Source organism: Triticum dicoccoides, chromosome 2B (assembly GCF_002162155.2).
Source record: "Triticum dicoccoides isolate Atlit2015 ecotype Zavitan chromosome 2B, WEW_v2.0, whole genome shotgun sequence".
NCBI lineage: Eukaryota > Viridiplantae > Streptophyta > Magnoliopsida > Poales > Poaceae > Triticum > Triticum dicoccoides.
In genome coordinates, this window is record NC_041383.1 from 377,627,052 (window position 1) to 377,637,621 (window position 10,570).

Sequence of the window (10,570 nt, forward strand, 5' to 3'; positions counted from 1 at the left end):
GCCGCCGTCAGGCCGCGAAGCCATCATGAGCAATCGCCATCACCTCTCTTCGGCTCCGCGAGCAACGCCATACGTCGCTACTGTCGAGCAATTTGCACCCGCCACCGCAAAGGAATCTGATTTGCATATTTTTTAGGGCGAGAGTGCGCTTTGCCGCCGGTGCGAGCAGAGCGGGGCAGATAATGTTACCAGCCCAACATAAGCCCAGTTAACCACAACTCTACTAAATCAACCTCCGGAGCAGCGGCCCCAAGAGACGATTGGCTGCAGCATCAGGAGATGCGAGGCAAAATCTGTACCGATCGTTAAAGGATCCAATGGATGGCGAACAAAATCACTGTGGCGGCTCTGTGGTCGCTCTGTTATACTATTTCTCAATATCACAATCAAATAATCAACATGGCGCCATCATCTCAAAATCACGACATAACCGTCACAGTCGTTTCACGGTCTTTGGTAAGCGACACAATATATCTTACATGAATGTTGTCTTGTAACTAAGGGTTATCACGCACTAATAGATTATCTCCGGCATTTTTCTATTTTGCCAAAGAAAATTACATACCCGTCACTGTGGTATTTAGCAGTACCAGTCATACCCCCTCCCCCCAAACACCCAAACCGTCTCCTACCTCCCACCACCAATCCACCTAACCCTCTCCCACCCCCTGAAGCCGTAGCAACCAGATTCCCTCGTTCTCCCCAACCCTAACCCTATCTCTGATCTGAAACTTTGGTTGGGCCGCAGGCTTGTTGTATCCCAGATGGCATCGTCTTCGTCATCATCAGTAGCGCGCTCGTCCTCCAATGCTGGAGATCCTGGCTACTATCCAAAGCAATCTCCGATTCCTTACCGTGAGCACAGGCTAGCATATGAGCCAGCTTCAAATTACTGGTGCAAAGAGAAAGGGGCGAGATGGATCTCCTGGACCAACGCTAACCCTGGACGTAGGTTTCTGAACTGCCAAAAAACTTGGGCAAGCATTCGTTTTAATCTATCTTCTTCTTGGTTCTTGCTGGATCTATCTCTCCCTCATATAGCTGGCAAACTTTCTTGCCAACTTTTGGTCGATCTGCGCGACACGGTGCACAACCTGCAGAGGGAGAACGCTCGGCTCAATGGCGTCAACGCACACCTTGAAATGGGGATTGAGGAACGAAGCTCCATTAATATTTCTTTGAGGGATGCATTGTGCAAGACGAAGGAACGAAATAAGGCTCTGGAAGAAAAGCTATGTCAGACTGAAGCCCGTCTCAAGTAAAAGGCTAACGAACAGCAGAAGCGGATGCTTTTTAGTGTAGTGTTGTTAGTGTTCCTCCTGTTTCTAGCTAGCAAGCTTACGGATTAGTATGGAGCATTTACTGTTGCACTGCTCAAGCTGATGTGCTATTCGTGAACAATTTACTTACTATTGTGCTATCCGCTACCATTTCCTTTTGTGAAATCTGAAAAATGATGTTTATGTTCAACAAAAAGTTTCTATTTGGGGTGCACTGTGTTCAATATGTTTCAGTTTTCTCAACCCATTTCATGTGTCAGATCAAGGATATTGTGTCTCCAGACATGTTCTCTGGGAGCAACATATGAAATATGAAAGAACCGAACTACTGTGTGGACGACCCATGCCCGGACGACAGCGACACGATGCGCAATCCAGCCGCTCACATGCGCTGGATGGTAAGCATGGACGGGCTGATATGTGATGTCGTGCACAAATCGGCCGACAGCGTCGTGTGCATAGCAGCTCTCATGAAAGAAAGACCATATGAAGTTTTGTCATAATTGAACATCCCATTAAGATTTTTGGTTGCACTTTGTACTCACATTAGTACAATGGCAAACTTCACACATCCTGGTAACATTGCCAAGTTTACATGTCTTGAATTAAACATGTTCACTAATTGGCCACCAAAAAACTTATTGTTCCGTGGAAAAAAGAATTTTCATATTTGTCAACAGCACGTCAAGACCTTCGCTACCAAAAACAAGCACAAGCCAGGCATGTCACAAATTCTGTGGGCAGTGCTATCTCTAACATGATATTCTCATTGGAAGACGCCGAACAAGCTTCCAGAGCAGCTATTCCTCTTGTGGCCTTCCAGGTTGCACTTGGTACATTTCGGGACTTTCCTTTGCTTCTTTGTTGCGCCTCCATATGAGGGGCATTTAGATGCTTTATGACCCCTCCCTCTACACACAGAGCAAAACTTTGATCTTGGTTTACTGACATTTTCATAACCTGGCTTTGCTCTTGCATTTGTTGGCCTGCCTCGGTCCCTCTTGCATGATACAACATTCATCGATCCTGACAGTTTGTTTGCTCCTGGTGTAACAGGCATATCTTGGTCGTGCACTGGAGCCGCTGCCTTATCATGTAATCCCAGCCCATCACTCTCCTGGTTGGTATCGTTTAGAACATTTATTGCATCTAGTAACTGCTTCATTGCAGCTATGTAAGCTTCGGTGTTCTTATCCCCCATCTGTACAATCTCGAGTGCCTTACTGTACAAGCTAGAGTGTCGGTAAGTTGCGTCCTTCAGTGCGGAATTGCCTGCTTGATATATCTTCAGATGCTCTGGCAGGTTCTCACAAGCATTCTTTGTCCATCTCTTCATGATGTGTACATGTTGGATCTCCCTAACTCCCAAATTTAGCATGACCTGTTAAAGAAAGAAAAATAGATGTGTTGTCAATTAAACACACTATATATGTATTGCATTTTAATCTATGCTTGCAGAGTAATTTCGTGAGTGTAAGTGTACTGAATTTAAAGGAGGTTATTAAATTTTTGTAACAGCCCAAGTAACCGCCGGTTCTGATATTTAGTGAACTGAACTTGAACCCATACAATGAATGATAAAATGACTCATTTTGACCTACCTGGATAGCATGGCAACACAACATGCCCATGTGTGAGTAAAGACCACACTCACATAAATATCCTCCAGATTCCTCATCAAACAGAACATGATATTGTGTCCTGGACCAAGCTTGCCTCCTCTCTGCATAGATGTGGTTAACGATGTACACCACACCTAGCTCTGTCCGACATGCCTCTTGTAACACATATGACCCTGACAATTAAATTGCATGTTGAAACAGCTCATACATAGCTGCGGTATAGCCCTTGCTCGCATGGTATTCTAGTGGCAGTCCAAGGTTAAAAACAGCGCCACCCTGAAAACACCGGTGGCCAATAAGTTTCATAAGACAATTTCTACATATGCAGTTTCAAGGTTAAAAAGAATGCTATGTATGATGCTTTTCCTATGGCTTACCACACGAGTCTTCTTCTCTTGAAAATCTTCCTCTGATTGGCGGTCGAACAATATTTTCTGATACTGCCTAACAAAGTTGTTCATAGACGATGCCGGTTGCACGTAGTGCTTGAGCATGTGGTTTGCACTCTCCAAACGTTGTGTGCTGGTCATCCTTTCACAGAAGACTCCTGCAAAATATGGCTTTGCCCATTTTGCTCTAACTTCGTATATTTGAGTGAGCCATGGATGGTCTTCAAGTTGATATTTCTCAATTAAGCAAGCCCATGCAGTTTCGAACTCGTCTACTGTCACTATATACTCTAGCAGCTTGTGAAACTCGTCTCTAAAGTCACTATTTTTGGAATAAACAGGTCCTAGGTGTTCCCTTGCTTTTTGTAGTACATGCCATTTGCACCATCTGTGTGTAGTATCAGGCCACTGGGAAGATATAGCCTTCTCCATTGCACGGGCTTGATCTGCAAAAAATGAAGAAATGACCTTCTCAGTGAGGTGTATGTAGGGAGATATAGCAGTTCAGTAGAATGGCAGTGTAACAAGAATATGCTTTCAAATTACCCGTTAGAATTGTTTTTGGAGCCTTCCCTCCCATCAAGGACACGAATTCCTTGAACACCCACTCGAAGGTCTCAGTTTTTTCGTCGTGACGCAATACTCCTCCAAGTATGATGCTCTAGAAGTGATTGTTGACACCAACAAACAATCCGAAAGGCATGTCGTACTGGTTGGTACGATATGTTGTGTCGAAGTTATTGCGTCTCCGAAGAATTTGTACTGGTGGAGGCTCTTACCATCTGTCCACATCAGTGCTCTGATTTTGCTCTCTTCGTCCACAAGCACACTGTCAACAAAATTTGGATCCCTCTCTTTCAATTCAGAGAATGGCTGAATTGTCTTCCTGATGTCATCATCTCCCTGTTGCTGATTCATCCTCTTGCACAGATAGCACAGCGACCTCTTGTTAAAGGCCAGGTTTTCCATATCTCCAAAAAATCTTGCGATCACACCGAAAGCTTGCTTAAAGATATGTTGTTGTTCCTAAGGTGCATGACAATGTCTTTGGCATGGGCATCAATGTGCCTGTGAGATGGCTAGTGCAACTTCTCTCCACATGTTTGTGTCATACCGTGATTATGCTCATACTTCATTTCATGGATGAACCAGCCATGGTCTGATGTGCGATGCAACCTCATAAGTGCAGGACATTGGCAGCATACTGAATGTGAATTCTCCCTACGTGGTTTCCCCTAATAAAGTGGTGGTGAACGAAAACAGTCAGTCGTAATTGTGGAGTTTTCGAACTAGAAAGATTAGCCACTATACACTGACTACTAATGCAAGTGCACAAGTGGGCAAAGTGTGTGATATAACTCACCGCGCATCCACATACTATGTCCTGGACCGTCTTGCACTTGTCAACATTTCTTATGCATTGCCCATACTTGATGCCAAAACCAGTCTCCCAAGAGTATAGATTGTAGAAGTCGTACACTTCGTCCAGAGAGTCAAATTCCTGACTGATCTCTGGCTTGACGATGATAGCTGACTTCTTATCTGCGAAGTTTCTCATGGCCTTCTCCAAAGCACTTTTCCTTCCCAACAATGAGGCGTGGCGGTCAGGTATCTTACCGAGACGGATCCTACATATGATTGAGATGTTAACCATAGTTGGAATGAAAACAGAATCTGACTAATATGTAACAGCCAAATTGCTCCAAAAAAATGAACATTGTATCATGCACATTCTACAGTATAATAGCCAGCAAGAAAAGTCGGCAAAATCAGACAATCAAATGTACTGAAACCAATAGCCGAGTTTATGATCCTTGACACAAAACATAATTTGGATCATCGACTGGGCGCGAGATAGATAAGCTTTTGACAGCAAACAACTGAACCCGGTAAAGCTCTTTCTCCTTTTATCGTGTCAACATCCATGATAGCGACTGAAGTGGTGATGCTCCCCTAATGCTGGTGGTAGAAATTATTTTACGTCAACTAAATTTTTCATCAAGTCAACAGCTTTACTGAACAAAATAGGCCCACCAGAATCCTCAAGGCTTCATCAGGCTAGGTACTTTACTGAAAAAAGATAACTAGCATGGCTGGGATTCAGATGGATTGTGCTAGTACCTTTGAGGCCACGGGCTTGGAGTGCGATGGGATTCAGATGGAGGCTCTTTGTAACTGTCGGTGTTGTCACAATCTGGGACATTGAGAAAATCTTCCATGCCTTCATGAACTTGAGATGCAGAACTTGAGTGAGTCGTTACCACCATATTCCCCTCCACCTCCGCACTCGTCGTCTTCCTCCCCTTCCTCCCCTTCCTCTAGCAACGCCAGATCTGGGACGCCCTCGGGTGCGACCGGTTGGGAACAAAAACTGCCCAAGAACAGGAGAAGATGAAGATTTGAGGATTTGCTAGAGAATACGAAGAAAGAAGAAGCGGATCTTGTGAGAGGAGAAACCTGAAGAGCAGGTCCATGAATGACTCGCCACCGTGATTCATTCTTGAATCGTAAACCTCACAAGATCCGCGATCCAGGGGCGACGATGGGTAGGGCGTGGCACAGCAGGTCGATGTAGCCCAGTCTACCTGATGAGATTCGAAATTTGAATGGCTTGGTGGATGGGGCAGCCTGGTCACGGGGGTAGTGGACGGGCGAAGTAGGCGAGTACAGGCTAGGGGCGAGCGTACGTAGGAGCCAGATACGATAGAATATGTATTTGCTTCGTATTTGCCGGAAAAACATAAATCACCATATCACGCCGCTGATTTTGGTGGGCTTGCTGTTGGTGGGCTTGCTGTTGCGGATATCGCGCCGCTGATTTTGGCCACGGTGCCGACAAGAGTCGTTAACTCGCGCACGGTGCAGCAGGCACTCCAGGATAACAGATGGGAAGCAGATTGTCAGCCGGAGGTTTCATTTACGGCACAGTTGCAGTGCATGCACCTTTGCCAGGCCATTGGCGCGGTATGGAGGAACACACAAGAGCCGGACAAATTCAGCTGGACTTGCTCGACGTCAGGTCAATACTCTGCCCGTTCGATATACAAAAGCCTTTGCTCCACCTTACCGAGAACACCAATGGCGAATTGCATCTGGAAGAGCTGGGCACCACTAAAGAGCAAAATATACGCTTGGCTAGCAATGTAGTATAGGATCTGGACGTCGGACAGACGGGCACGTCACGGCCTGCAAGAAGAACCCTCTCCCTGCTACACATGCTTGCAAGATCAAGACAATGCCGACCACATCCTGTCCCGCTGCACTTACGCGAGGGAGGTTTGGTGCACCATTTGGGAGACTAGCCACTTAGAGGGCGCTGACCCAGCACCGAACGACACCACACTGCAATGGTGGCTCAAAGAGAGGGAGAAATACCACAGAGCGGAGAAGAGAGGATTCGACACTTTATTCATTGCAACAATTTGGGCCCTTTGGAAGCAAAGAAATGCGAGGGTGTATAACAGGACGGAGCAACAAAGGAGGCCAAGGGAGCTGGCAATGATGATCCTCGCAGATCTGGCAGAATGGAGGCAAGCGGCTGGCGGAGTTGGAGGTTTACAACGTTTCGTGAGAGAATAGCTTAGAGTCCTCTTGTAGGTGTTGGAGTTGGGGTTTTGTGTCTCACCCGATTGTCCGCAATTGGAGTGACACTTCTTGTAAATACTTTTCTATCTTCTATAAAGCTATGGTACGTCATTGGCGTACCCTCGAAAAAAAACCATATCACGCTGGGGCCATGTGAGCCAGGCTCGCATGGATCCACAAGGTGCAGCAACGGCCCCGATACTGGTTGCGCGCACAACCAGTTAGGAAATGCCTTATTCGGCACACGCACAGCAAAGGAGCATGGCCCCGACGGAGAGTGGGCGACGCGGACGCGGGGTAGAGACGGGGCGCGGCCAGGCGTGGCTGGCGAGCGGGCTGCACGGGCAGAGCATCACGATAGGGCGGCCAGGGAGCAGCATCGGGGGTTAGCAGCAGCGGCAGGAACGGCAGCAACAAGCAGCCGCATCAGCCAATGGCGGCAGCAACAAAGGCAGCAACGAAAGCAGCGCGTGGGGGTGGCGCCTAGAGGACGGCCAGGAGCAGCGGCAGGCACGGCTGGGAGTGCATGAGCGGGTGCAGGGACGCGGGTGAGGGGGCCATGGGCGGCAACAGCATGCGGGCGCGCGGGGGAGCAGGGCCACGGCCGTGAGCGGCGACGACGGGCATGCACGTGGGCAAGGCAGGGCGTGGCTCGGGGGTGCAGGTGCGGGCTGGACACGGCAACAACAGAGCCAGGAGGCATGCGAGGGCACGGCCGAGGATGGTGAGCGTAAGCTTGGCCGTGGTCAAATCAAGGGCGGGGCAGCCGATACAACGACGAAAAACGAGCTGGGAAGGGGAATCGACTCGGGTGCTCAATGTGAGCACAGGGGCAAGTTCACGCAGGCTCAGGGTGGATCGGAGTGTTGGGGACGAGGCGAGGCATAGGAGCGAGCATGCCGGGAAGACGACAATGATGGGGAGCTGTGGGGCGGTCCTGACTTGTCCTGGTGCTCGGAGAGGACAAACCGACAAAGGCGAAGACGGCAGTAGTCCTACGGATTTCCCCAAGCGACACGGGGAGGCTCCTGTCCACGCGGTCGATGTTGGGGTGGCGCCATATGCGCTAGGGAGGGGGAGAATGGGGCGAGGGTGAAGGAGGCGAGGGCAAGGGTTGTCCCGGGGTCCTGGGGTGGTCTTAACCAGCGCGGGGACACACCCGACGGTCGGCATGTGGCTGATCCGCGGAACGGTCGTGCGTCCTACGTCCATGGTGCGAGGGTAAACAAGAGGAAGAAGGAGATCTCTTAATGGACTGGGCAGGGCACTGTTGACCTAGAGCCCAGTTCAACAGGTAAGTCTTTACCTTTTCCCATTTCTTTTTCTATTTTCTATTTTCTATTTTCTTTATTATTTTGCATTTTAAATAAATACCAATTGAATTTTGTTAAACATGAAACTTGTCACAGAATAGTAGGCAATGCTTTGAGCTAGCACACAATATTTCAAGGGGTTTGGAAATACATAAACATTTGTTTATTTTGAAATGGCTATTTAAGTTGCTGTTGGACCACTTTATAATTTACTAGGGATTAATTGGTGAGTCCATTGATGTTGGTTTCAACATTACAAATGATCAGGGGAACTTTAGAATAATGTGAACATTTTGGTTTTACTATTTAAAGAAATATTATTTTGACTTGCAATTTAAATTTAAATTTGATTTTGATTTTTTTATCAAGTGGCTATTTGGCTTAGTAAAACATCATGACATGGCATCCTTGGCAAGGGATCACTGTAGCAAAACTATCGGGGTGTTACAGATCTCCTCTACTAAAAGAAATCTTGTCCCGAAATTTAAGAGGTAGAGTGAGGGGGGAAGGTGTGGCTATGAATCTAACGAGTCTTCTCGATCTTGGTTACTCTTCTCGAAGATGTCGATCCACCATATTGATGTCTTCATTTCTCTGCATCTTTGCGTTGTCGCGAAGTTGTCATTCTTCCTTCAGGATTTTCATCGTACTTACGGATAGGGTAAGAGGGAAAACTATATAAGGATGGATTTAACCAAGTCAAGCATCGAACAATTTAACTCTGGGGATGAGGCATAAGTATCACTCAAGTTGAAACTCAGAAAATTATCGAGAGACGTATAAGAAGGTACAATACTTTCAATGGGGAAGGCATACATTCTTTTCCTAGAAACGAGTGTGTAATGGTTCTAGGGTAGTGAAGAATAAACGATGTGTGTGATACCAAACATCTCAGGGAAGATGGCTCACAGGAATACATATGAAGCCAAGTGGAAGGGTAAATTCATATACAAAGATCACATAGTCATTTACATGAAACTCATAATTAATGAGAGAGTTTTCGTAAGGAATTCAAAAGAACGGCCGGCTCGAGGTAGTATGATAATTGATGGCACGAGCAACTGGAAGATTCAGTCACAAGAGATATAGAAAGGCAAAGCATACTGCACCAGTATGACCTTGGGATCTCGGACATTACTGAATCATTAGGATGAATGAAATCAAAGTGATCAACATACATACCACCATGACGAATAAGAGGGTTTGTTGCATCTTGTGTGATCATGATACAAGGTTGTCAGAGAACAGTTTGTCAGCTATGCTGGCAACAACATCGACACCAAGGGCGGGGGACGAAAAGAACCATTTTCCTACTCGTTGAAACGAGGCGGACCGATAGGCAAAGTTCTCTCCATCGGTGGTTACCAGAATGTTAACAACAATAGTAACATGGTTTTACTTGATAGGGTTGTACTTGGGGGGTGTTGACATAAGCAGGGAATTATCATTGCTCAGATAATTTAGATTACAAGAAAGGTTAAACAAACGAATGGAAAGGAAAATGTGTTTGTCAGATTAAACAGACCAATGGAAAGGAAAATGTGTTTATACACAAGTATTAGGAGTATATCCTTCACAAGAACGAACAAAGCATGATATACATAACAGGACAACAAATAGATAACCATTTAGGTAAAGAGGCAAGGAAATTCGTGATGTTACCCATACAATGGTGTTTGGATAATTGATCAAGAAACATTTAGCATTATGCTTCCAATGTTCTTCATGATGTTTGAGTACCATAGTCATGCTTCGAGGTAGGAATTATATGGTGTTTCAACTAAGGGTTGGGTCTGAAGATCACAAGAAATACACAAGGAACAATTTCAGGAATAGCAAGGAAAACAAGGTATATGCGAAACATGACCAAGTCTGTGTTGGAGGGGAAAACAAGGATGTTGCCGATAAAAACCCAAATTATCGAGGGGCGGGGATGGCATTTCTTGTCATGGATTCGATTCCCATCCTGGAAGAAGTCAAAATGCTGACGATGACCACAACACATTTTGTCGAGAAGTTTTAAGAGGATGCAACCGAAGCGACGACATCAAGCAAGGGAATTACGAAGTGGAAAGTTATAGGAACAACAGATAAGATGCAAGCTCGGAATTAGAGTTGCTTTTGCAGACAACAAAATGATGTTGAAAACTCGACGTAAGCCTTGCTCACAGTCTAAAGAATTCGTGCCCCAAAGAAGGACAAGGTAGCACGGTCAAAGGTAGCATGATAACGATGTAGCTAGTAGTCTAGGAATGACAAGATTGAGTTTAAATTTCCTAGCAACAAAATACTAGGGGTATTGAATTGCAATGCGGTTTCAATTCACTAACCACTGTTCTCAGCTGACAACAACCTAGAACCCATAGAATGACTAAAAAAGG

The 10,570-nt window shown here is 46.1% G+C and overlaps 2 long non-coding RNA genes across 2 annotated transcripts; one reads left to right on the plus strand and one right to left on the minus strand.

The window, feature by feature from the left end:
• Nucleotides 1–613: 613 nt before the first annotated feature.
• LOC119363746 lies at nucleotides 614–1,494 on the plus strand. The gene is made up of 2 exons (XR_005174347.1): nucleotides 614–948; nucleotides 1,101–1,494. It is a non-coding gene; the product is annotated as an uncharacterized LOC119363746 (long non-coding RNA).
• An 842-nt stretch (nucleotides 1,495–2,336) lies between these two features.
• Nucleotides 2,337–6,059, minus strand: LOC119363745. The gene is made up of 7 exons (XR_005174346.1): nucleotides 5,749–6,059; nucleotides 5,413–5,662; nucleotides 4,655–4,919; nucleotides 3,838–4,526; nucleotides 3,280–3,737; nucleotides 2,882–3,178; nucleotides 2,337–2,661 (listed from the first exon to the last, which is right to left on the minus strand). It is a non-coding gene; the product is annotated as an uncharacterized LOC119363745 (long non-coding RNA).
• Nucleotides 6,060–10,570: the final 4,511 nt, after the last annotated feature.